Here is a 10,990-nt window from a genome sequence, read left to right as displayed (position 1 = left end):
AACATTGGTATAATAACCTTTTATCCATAATTGAGCTAATGGACACATCTCAGAACACAAACACTGGTTAACTAGCCTTTTTTTATCAGCAGCAATAATGAGTAGCAACCCGTTCATTTTAAAAGTCAAGGTATATGCTGTAAAGTTAGTAAGAACCTAGAGTCAATTAAAATAACAACAATTAGGGTATTTTATTGATTGTCAGCTTTCCCCAGCTACTTTTTATCTGTAGCAATTTTGTGGAACATACCACACAGATCTTTTAGCTTCCAAGGAAGATAAAATCATTTCCATTTAAAAACTGTATTTATTATGACTGAGCACAACATGCTGTTTTACAAAACTCTGGTTTACTATCATATACATCTAATCTGCCATTTATTCTATTTTTTCAAGCTTAAACCCATTTTTCAAGCTTAAAATTTCTTAAAACTTGTATTGGGAGAATCCGGGGTAGGTGGAAGAATAGTCTTAACCACCCCATATTTTGTATGTGCTAATTCAAGGTTCTCTTCTGGAGAAGAACTTTTTTTTCCTAAATTTATTTCCAACTACTTTTGTTTTCCTTGAGGGACCTTTGAAACACTATATTGCTACTTTTCATGTTTTTTATTTGCCCTCTGGAACAATAAAGGCTCAAAGGTTCATAAATATGCATTCTGTAAATGTATTATGCTGACAAAGTGTTGCTCAGATAGCTGCTCTTGCCTTTAGGGAATGAAAAAGTTTACAGCATGCTTAAACAACGGTGTAAGGGGAAAGGGAGAGACGGAGAGAGCTGTGTCAGCGTGTGGGCTGAAAATGGAACAAAAGAGTCATCCTGAATGCACAGAGAAAATAGAAAATAAACTTAGATAAGACACCATGGCTAGTACCTTGAAACAAGCAGGGGTGGGGATGTGATGGTATTACTCAGTAGTGATGTGCTTGAGTGAGCATTACACCTTGTTTTCCAGGAAGGCTACGCAGCCAAGACATCGTAAAATAGCAAACTTCATTTGCTAATTTTGGAACATGAATCAAGATAATTCCTTTTTTTCCTCCCAAAACACTCCATCCCTGGCAGGGTCCTTGTCTTGGTTAATTCTCATCCCATCAGACGCAGCTCACTCATCTCTGCCTCACTGGAAGCTCAGGGCTGATGCCTGTCAATACGTACACTTCTGGCAGGAAGAAAACATTCAGCAGTTAAAGATCCCATTAATTAATGTCCATGTGACAGTAGGTATTGACAGATAAGCCTCAGGACCAGTGTACTGGGTTTGTGGGGCAAGGTTTTGGTAGCAGGGGGCTACAGGGGTGGCTTCTGATAGAAGATTTCCCCATGTCCACGGACCCAATGCCAACGGCCACCAAGACAGACCCGCCGCTGGCCGAGGCCGAGCCCAGCAGTGACGGTGGCAGCGCATCGGGGACAACATATTTAAGAAGGGGAAAAAACCCCTGTGCAACAGCAATTGCAGCCAGAGAAAACAGAATGAGGCTGTGCGAGAGCAACGAGCCTGCAGCCCCCTGGTCACTGCAGGAGGGGCAGGAGGGGCTCCAGGCGCCGGAGCAGAGATTCCCCCCCAGCCCGTGCTGAAGCCCACGGCGAGGCCGGCTGTGCCCCCAGCCCGTGGGGGTTAACGTGGAGCAGATCCCACCTGCAGCCCGTGGGAGACCCCACACCGGGGCAGGGGGATGCCCAAAGGAGGCTGTGACCTGTGGGCAGCCCAGGCTGGAGCAGGCTCCTGCAGGGACCTGTGACCCCGCGGGGGACCCACGCTGGAGCAGGGTGTGAGGAGCTGCAGCCCGTGGGAAGGACTCACCTTGGAGCAGTTCATGGAGAGCTGTCTCCCGTGGGGCGACCCCACGCTGGAGCAGGGGAGGAGTGTGAGGAGCCTCCCCTGGGGAGGAAGGAGCGGCGGAGACAATGTCTGATGAACTGACCGCAGCCCCCATTCCCCGTCCCCCTGTGCCGCTGGGGGGGAGCGAGAGAAATCGGGAATTAAGTTAAGCCTGGGACGAAGAAGAAGGGAGGGGTGGGGGGAAGGTGTTTTTTAAGATTTGGTTTTATTTCTCATTATCCTACTTTGATTTGATTGGCAATAAATTTATTTCCCCAAGCTGAGTGTTTTGCCCAAGACAGTAATTAGTGAGCGATCCCTCTGTCCTCATCGCAACCCGCCAGCCCTTCCTTACACTTTCTCTGCCCTGAGGAGGGGAGTGACAGAGCGGCTGTGGTGGCACCAGGCATCCAGCCGGGGTCAACCCACCACAGCCAGGCAAAGGTGGAAGGATGGAGCCCACGTTTGTATCTGAAATAAAAGCTGCTGAACCCCTTCCACCCTCCCATCACACTCCTACTATCAGGCATTTCTTAAGCGCCGGAAGTTTCCTTCCAGGTTTAGGAGCAGGGACAGCATGGAGACACATCACAAATAGCAAAAGGTCACACGTTGCATTGCACCTCGAACGACAACAAACCTGGGGCAGTCCTACCTCACCACGTCCCAGTGATGATTCCCCAACTCCAGCGGCCAATACGGAGCCCACCCAGCTTGGCCGCCCCCAGCCCCACCTGGCAGCACGCACAGACATGCTGTGCCTCTGCTCTTCATGGGACGACCTCCCCAGAAAGTAATATCTCTCCTTATGGCTAAACAAGTATGCCAGTATTGCGAGGGTACAGGTGGTCTCCTAGACCTGCAAACCTTAAGTCTGTGACATTTTATATTGATAAAATCCAAAGGGATGAAGTAGCCAACCATTTGCTACCCCCAATTTTTTCATAGTGTTCAAGCTACTGGCTAAATGTCTCATAAGCAAATGTATCTTCCTACTTCATCTAGGCTTGTGTCTGGTTCTTTTTTTGGTGTTATGGGATCAGCTATTACATGTATCAACACTGTCTACTAAAATCATTCTTTGTGGCCTGAGATTATCTTCGAACTAGCTTGGTCATTCAAAAGCTCTGGACCTTTCCTGGTCTCCTTCACTTCATTCTTCTGGTTTATGTTACATCTCAGGATCAATATCTAAAACTTTTCGATATTTATTTCCTAATTTTTTTTTCCATCCTCACTTTGCTTCCTCTTCTCAATTGTAAGCAAAAGCAATTTCCATCTGAATATTTAAAGGATGCTCTCTTAGCCATGTAAACAGTTACCAACACTCGCAAAAGTAAAATATTGATAGACTAAGAAACCCCCTTCAAATAATCTCTGGTATGTTGTATAATACTGTTCTCGAAAATAACCCTCTAAGATGAAACCAAGTTTAAAATCTAGTATGAACTATATACCATAAAGACAAACAACATCGTTTCTAATTGAAAGTTGTTCTCTTCAGAGAAGGCAAGTCTTTGAAAAAAATCATCACCGAGCTACGCCTCATCAAAAGCTTCTCCAAATGCTGCAAAGCAAGCACTGCAAAATATATTTCCTGGTAACAGACTCTCAAGATCCGTAAGTCTGCTTTTCTGTCTGGTGTTCAGCGAAGCCCCAGACACTGCTTAGGGCAAGTTTGGGTGTTTGAGAACATCGCGTCTTCATTTAATCCTCTGATTATCCCTGACGCTTATCCAACAGGGAGAGCCTGAATTAAGTCTCCTCCACAGTTCCCAAACTGGGGTGAATGATGCACATCCCCCTCAAAGCCTGGAAAGGTACCTGTGCTGGCTACAAAGGGCTCGGAGGGAGTGGTGGAGGCTGTCTGAGAGGTTCGCCTCGTAAGGAGGATGCAGAGGCAGTCAAATAATCACATCTTGTCAAGATGAACCGATGTTCCCACTTTCACCCTCTCACCCAAAGCTTTCCACAGGATGCAGCAGGGGTCTAACAGTCTACCAAGCCTCAGTTTTAGCCTGAATGGATGAAACTCATCTCTGACAGGCACGTAAAGTTTGAAACAGAAAATACAATATAACTATTTCACTAGTCCTCTCTGTTCTTATAACTCTGCTGTAGGCTGGCAGAGCTGTGGCAGCACACAGCCGAATCGCGGATCCTAGGGTTTTTTTTCTCTAATCCGTATCTCAGGTCAGTATATTGCTCCATGTCCACTGACACTTTTGCCATCCCAATTTTGCTTTGCTGAGAGCTCGAGCATATATTTATTTCCATACAGCTCAAATTGTCTTAGTTAAAATCATCAAAATAGTAATCTTTAATGGACACTTTGTTCCTGCATCTAAAATTGAAATGTTAGCCCCGTTATTTCTCAACCCTTTTCAGGCAGTGACTCTGAATTTCATGTAAAATAAACTCACAAATAAAAACCTACTTGCAGAGCACAGATTAAATAATAAAAAAAATTAAAAAAGGATTTTCCTTAAGAGCGGAGCAGTCTTCCCCCTGTCCTACCAATGCAGGACAAGTAAATTTTCTTGAAAGTTTATCTCTAAGTACTTAACAGATTAACCTGCAAAAATAGAGCAGTGCGTTCCAGAAGTAAATCTAGGGCAAAAGCATTACAAAACTCCCAGTAAATGTTAATATTAAGCATAAGAGAGCTTTAATCTATGTTTTCAGAGCAAATCTCAATAACCATTCACCTGGCAAATTAACTTAGTACCTCCCAAACTCCTGTGTAACATGAGTTTGACCTAAATTGACAGGATGTCCTATAGATGTGCCACAGCAGCATAGGGGGCTTTTGCCATAAGCCCTGAACTGTGTCAGACATCCCCCTGATCCCCGTCTGCGGACACAGCCAGCATCAGCTGAGCATCTTCACATGATTGTCTGCAGTTTATTTCCCTGAAATAGCACTGATTGCAAATGAGTGAATGAAGTTGAATTGTTGGCCACTAGTTCAATTCTGCCCCTTGCTAGTAAAAAAGAAATTTGCCTGGTACGGACCAGGCTAGGTTTTAAACTACAACTGCATACAATAAATCTTTGATGATCAATTGAGGATGAGGGAAGGGGGGGATATAATAATCCAGCTGCCAGCCAGGTTGTTCAGTCTGCAAGCATTCAATGGCAGAAGAAAGGGGAGAGTCCTAGAACGAAAAGGGGAAAAAAGAAAGAGGCTCACGGGCTATTCAAGGCAGACAGACATACTGTGAGAGTTTCCAACAGAAAGATAACAGATCAAGACAGGGGATACAGATGCACACATGTTCTGTATCTCTCCCATAGATCTAGTTTAATAAAGCACAATTGATGATCATTTTTTTCTTTTTTTTTTTTTTATCTATTATTAGGTTTTTCAAGTGTGTAAGTGGTTTTTAATCAAAAGAACAGTTCCATACAGCTCCTGACATCAAAGGAGAGCATTTCCAAAGCTATTACAGTATCAAAGTAATATTCTGTGCAGAATCTAAGGTGAACCATTGGAATAATCCTTCTGGGGTAGAGATAAAAAAAATGCTGCATTCAATGTTGCCCAGAAGCATCCAAAGCAATCTATCAAAAAGGCCATAAAAATATTGGGCCACACTTACTTGATGCATGTACTCACCACTACTATTATTTTCCTCCATCTTCTCTTTGTCTGGTTAGCTACTAATCTTACCTTTGTCTGAAAGTTCCTGCTGTATATATGAAAGTACCAGAGCTGATTAGCGAGTCACAGGAGGGAATGACCTCTGATGTGCTTCAAATCCATAAACCTTTTATATAGTTGAATCACATTATGAAAAAAAAAAAAAAAAAAGGCGCCACAGCAAAACCAGCAGCATTGTAGCAGTGCTAAGGTGAGACTGCCTGATACCAGCAACCCTTTTCATGTGCCCTATAAAGATTTTTGCCATGTCAAAGTCAGTTATTGGCAACTTCTCTTCTACTTATTGAAAATGCATTTAATAGTAAACTATATTTAACTACAGCAGTTTAGTTTGATAATCCATTTTGATAAAAGGCTTAAGTTGATCGTTGCATTACCAAAATTACCCGACCACACACCACACAGACTTCTCACCTCCGTCAGTGAAATTCTGGTTTCCCTGAAGAAGGGCAGTTGGGTAGCAGCTGGGTTACGTGGATCAGGGGGCGGGGGAAGGGAGGGAGAGAAGGCAAAGAGAAGTTACCAAACAGCAAAAGCTGTTCCATCTGACAACAGTAGTTAACTTGCTCCTTGAACTTAACATCTGGTAACATTTTCATCTTCTGCAAACTTGTAAAAACATTATGGTATTTTAGACAGTGGGAGATCATTTCCAGAAGAAAATTTAACAGTACAATGAGACCACAAAATCCATTTCTTACTGGGCCATAGGGTTTTCTAATTCTTCATTCATATCTTACCTCAAGAATAACCTAAGAAGTTCATCATTTGCTTATAATTTTTGAGAATATTTTTAGCAGTAATTTTCAGCAGGCATAATATATATCTATAGAAAGGTTGTCTCTTACATATCCTTATCATAAAGGGATAAATGTGGGTAGATGTACTTTTTTTCCTTTAGCTGCCTAATAAGGCCAGTATGGGAACCAGACAAAACAACTTCGTGGCTACCAAAACACATCTAAAATACAGTATTTTCTGGAGCTATGGTCCCCATCTTTAAATTCCCAGTTGGCAGTGCTGAGGGGCTGTGGAGGAAAAGCAACAACCTCCCGCCACTGTTGCAGAGGGCACAGTAGTACATGTGCACACTCACTCGCTGCACAGGAGAGGCTGGCAGTCGGCGGCAAGGGATGCTCAGCCCGCGAGAGCACGCAGAACACAGGCAGGGACATGAGGCCAGCTAGAGACCATCATGTCGTGACTACTTCTTCTCTAACAGCACTGCTAAAGCTATACTGGAAAGAACTTGGGGTTAAATGAAGCCAGCAAACATTTAAAGCTCATTTAATATCAATCTATAAAGAAACCCCAACACTGCCAATACACAAGCAGCATAAAGAGCTACTCGTCCACGAAGACCCGACGTACACATCACGTGTGTTGTAGGAACTGTATGTAACCAAGCCTCACTTTAAAACACAAACAAAAAAAATCCCATTAAAATAGCTTCTCTCTTATGCATACATATATTACATGATGGCCATCCCCAATACATGGAATTAACACCTGCTCCTCCTGGGAAAAATTATTTTAAGAAGAAAAATACATGATTAGGTGAGGATGCCTTGGTAGCTGGAGTGCCAGTGCACACTGCGTTGGCCGCTCGCTCTAAATTAGCACCATTCCAAAGCATAAAACAATCACACAATCATAAGAAAAATGCGATCCAAACCTGCTGTGGCCCAAAATGCAATATTCTTGCCTCAGTCTTTGATGACAAAGCATGCAATAAACAGCAAACCTGGAATGAATACTAGGCTTATATATAAAGTACTACCATAATTAAAATAGGGCTGAAGTATTTGCAAATACCACAGATTAAGAACTGTCAAGATTGGAGAAAACTGGGAGGAACTGCAAAATTCCTTTGTCAAAAGGAAACAAGTAGGTGACAATTTTTCACTAAGGTTAAACACAAGATAATGCACTGTAAGAAAAATAATGGAAAGCATCAAATTTTGTCTTCCAAATTAAGTTTGTTCAAAAAGTATGTTATAAATTAACTGTAGAAGCAGACATACCTGCAGACAAAGCTTTTAAAAATATTAAGCTCCTATGTCAGATAAACAATGTTCCAAACCAAAGGAGGTCAGACTGCTGTTTTAGCAATCCAGATGCAGTCTGGAAGACATTAATCCTGATCAATCTCAAGCACCAAATTTAGCATGGTTAATCCAAAACCCAGGCAGTCAGGAGAAAAAGTTATACATCACCTTTTGGAGCAACCTTTGCAAAGCTCACAGTCAAAACCATGCTCGAGAAGTTTATCTGTTTACCACACACACGATTTTAAGGAAACTCCCCTTCTGAACTGGGCCACTCCTCCTTCTAAACATCATCACTGTATTTTCCTTAACCTGGGAGAGGTTAGCAACCTCCTCCACAGTGGGGATGAGTCCTCTGCTGCAGACCTCAGGAGCATCCAGAAGAGAAGCCATGCAGCTGGGTGGCTCACAGGATGAAAGAGATGCTTTGGACATCTGCAGCGAGCTTTCTGAATGAGCTACATTAGCTATGCTATTACTCTGCAGGATTTACTAAACTTGCACTTGCCTCTTCACTCATGCTTGCTGCACACACACGGGGAAGAGCATCCTGCATACCTTCCGAGGTAGGTGAAGAAATAACACGGGCTGCTCTTCCATGTCATTCTATTTGCACCAATGTCCTGCAATGGATTTAATAAAGCTTTTGTAGATTGCAAACTTCAGGAAAAGAATCTGAGGGACAAGTTTGCTAAGTATTTGTCACCATGCTGTCCTAGTGGGACCAAAAATTGAGAACCATGTACATACGATAGCTCCTCCTTAAATCCATGCATGAGCATTTGTGGGTTTGAACAACTTGATGAATTATTGAGGTATGCCTCTGCCTGAAAAAACAAACTGTGAATAATCCTGTGCAGTCAAAAAAAAAAAGCTATCGCTATGAAATCACAGTAAACTGAGCTGTTCTTTATAGCAAGAGATATGCTTCTATGTTTTGCGTTTAGCATAGGCCATAACACTAAAGATCATTATTTATACCTTTACTACCTTCAATGGCTTCTTATTTGCACTACAGAAAGCAAGCAAGAATCTTAAGTGAAATTATACGTGGAGCTATTTATTACAGGTAAAATGTTTCACATACTTGCTTACAATACCTTAGATATGGTGTAGACGAAGCAGCATGAGAAACTGAACCACTCTGGGGACAAGATGGAAGGAGGCGATTCCAGAAAAAAAATTTCTATCCTATGGAAAATATCTTTTTTTTTTCCTCCGGCATCTTTGAGAGACTTATGTATTCTCTTATTTCCTCTGCCTCACTTGTGTACAAGATGACAAGTGATGCCCAACTACTTTGGCATATCATACTGCATTGTGTCACTCCACCACCTGCCAATGCCAGTGTCCCATCAAGCCTGAGAAATCAAAAGCAGCAATTTGTTAGAAACGTGGGGGGGGGGGGGGGGGGGGGGGGGGGGGGGGGGGCGGGATGACAAATTACACATTTTTGCCAAAATAGAAATGGTCATTTTGTATTAGTAAATAGACCATGAAATATCGATCTATAAAAGTAAGTGAGCATGAGTAATATAAGCCCCAATCTCACTGGCAGATTCAAGGATTCAAAGGCATTTCAGTATTTGCCTAGTGATCGCTCTGTGGAAGACCAACATCTATCTCACAATTCTGCAAAACACTGCTACTCTTTATACTTTCCTTTAAGGGGGGCAGATCCTGTGATAAAAGAAAAGCTAAAGTGTCGTGGAATGATAACCAAACATGCAGTTATCTTTGCTGGCAACAATATAAGAAAGTACATTAAAAGAATAAATTGAAAAATTTCACAACCTGAATCCTCATTCATTCTTAAAGTTCAGTGCTGGATGAAAGAGAAATGTATTTGTTATACAACCACAGAAAATTCTTTCATTTTTATACAGTCTACATCTATCAACAATATCATCTTTCAAAAAAAAAAAAAAAAAAACCACCACTACTTGCTTTGCTCTGTAGTAAGTATTAATGGACAAAATATGGACAGAGAAAACAGCAAGCTTACCAGTACTAGCCAAACGACAGCAATCGTTTCCAAAGATGCTGTCCTTTGGGTAATTGTTTTGTTACTTGTAATGCTGCACGAGCACTCTTCATAAGAGTGTTTGCTTAAGACCTAATCCCACACTACACTGAGCACTGCCTGAGATCGCCACTCAGACCAATTTTTTCCCCTCAAAATCCTGCATACTGTGGCCTCTCAATTTTCTTGATAGCTGTCATGTGCAAATCATGTTTTGTAATGCATCCTTTCTTATCCACGTAAATAACACAAAGCCTGCTCAGAGGCTCGTAGTCCAACTTCTGTGTAACTGGGACTGTAGCAAAGTAGTTTGCAATGTTACTAGATTATCAGAATGGAAAGGGATTTTTACATCCCACTAGGGAGGCAGGGAAAGAAACCACAAAAGCACTCATCCTCAAATCACAGCAGAAGTACATGAGAAAGCAAGCACAAAATTACTTGGAGAATAAGAGAAGTACAAGGTTACCAAGCCAGATGCTGTGAAAAGGGCGTAACATTGAAAGGACAGATTCTCAAAGCACAGAAAATCACAGAATGGAGCAAAGCTAAGAGGTAAAAGGCAGTACTAAGAGCTAAGCACGCTGTGAAATGCAGGATCCCACAGAAATTGGGAAAGCTAAAAAAAGGCCAGAAGCACTGTAGAAAGTGGCTACACTCCAGAAAAAGAGCAGAAGCCAGAGCTACGAATATACAAGAGGAGGGCAGAAGGTGTGAGGTTTGCGTGCTGCTCCAAAGTTGCTGGACTCCTCTTGGCCTCCTGCTCACTTACAGGATCTGCTATGAAGTACGCTGCCTGGGCACATCTGTCTGGTACACGATGAAAACCTGTATTGTGCAAGTTGCATGGAAAAACAACATGGAATCAGAGACATGATCAGGGCCAACCTGTACACGCAGGGTCAGTAAAGCAGAAAGTGCACCACATTCTTTTATACTGCGCATCAGATCAGGCTTTTCAGTAGCAGTCAAGTGATTTTTCAGATATGCAGTTTAAAAGCATCTACGATACCTACAACCACGTAACAGATGCTCAGTATATGCAGATAATCAAGTCCTTTTATGGTGTCCAAAGACTGACATCCACAGAATTCAACGGAATAGATATTCCTGTACTATACATCTTTAAGACTTTTAGCTAGTTTAGAAATATAAAGAAGCACTACTGTAACAGAAATGATTCTTGCTCCATTCTTTTCTTAACCAGTAGGAGAAATAAGCTGATTAACATGAGTAAGTATGGGCAGAGGCGTACAGGAGGCATACAAGTCCAAAGTCACAACTTACTGTGTTTTTTAAGGAGTTCTGGATGCAGAACATTCTGGCACAAGCAGGTACCACAGCCACTCACTAACTCCTACGCAGACGACGCTGTGCTAGATGCACGCACCCGTGGCAAGACTGGCAGTGCCAGCACGCAGACAAGTCG

Source organism: Falco rusticolus, chromosome 11 (assembly GCF_015220075.1).
Source record: "Falco rusticolus isolate bFalRus1 chromosome 11, bFalRus1.pri, whole genome shotgun sequence".
Classification (NCBI taxonomy): domain Eukaryota; kingdom Metazoa; phylum Chordata; class Aves; order Falconiformes; family Falconidae; genus Falco; species Falco rusticolus.
Note: the sequence above shows the minus strand (reverse complement) of the source record.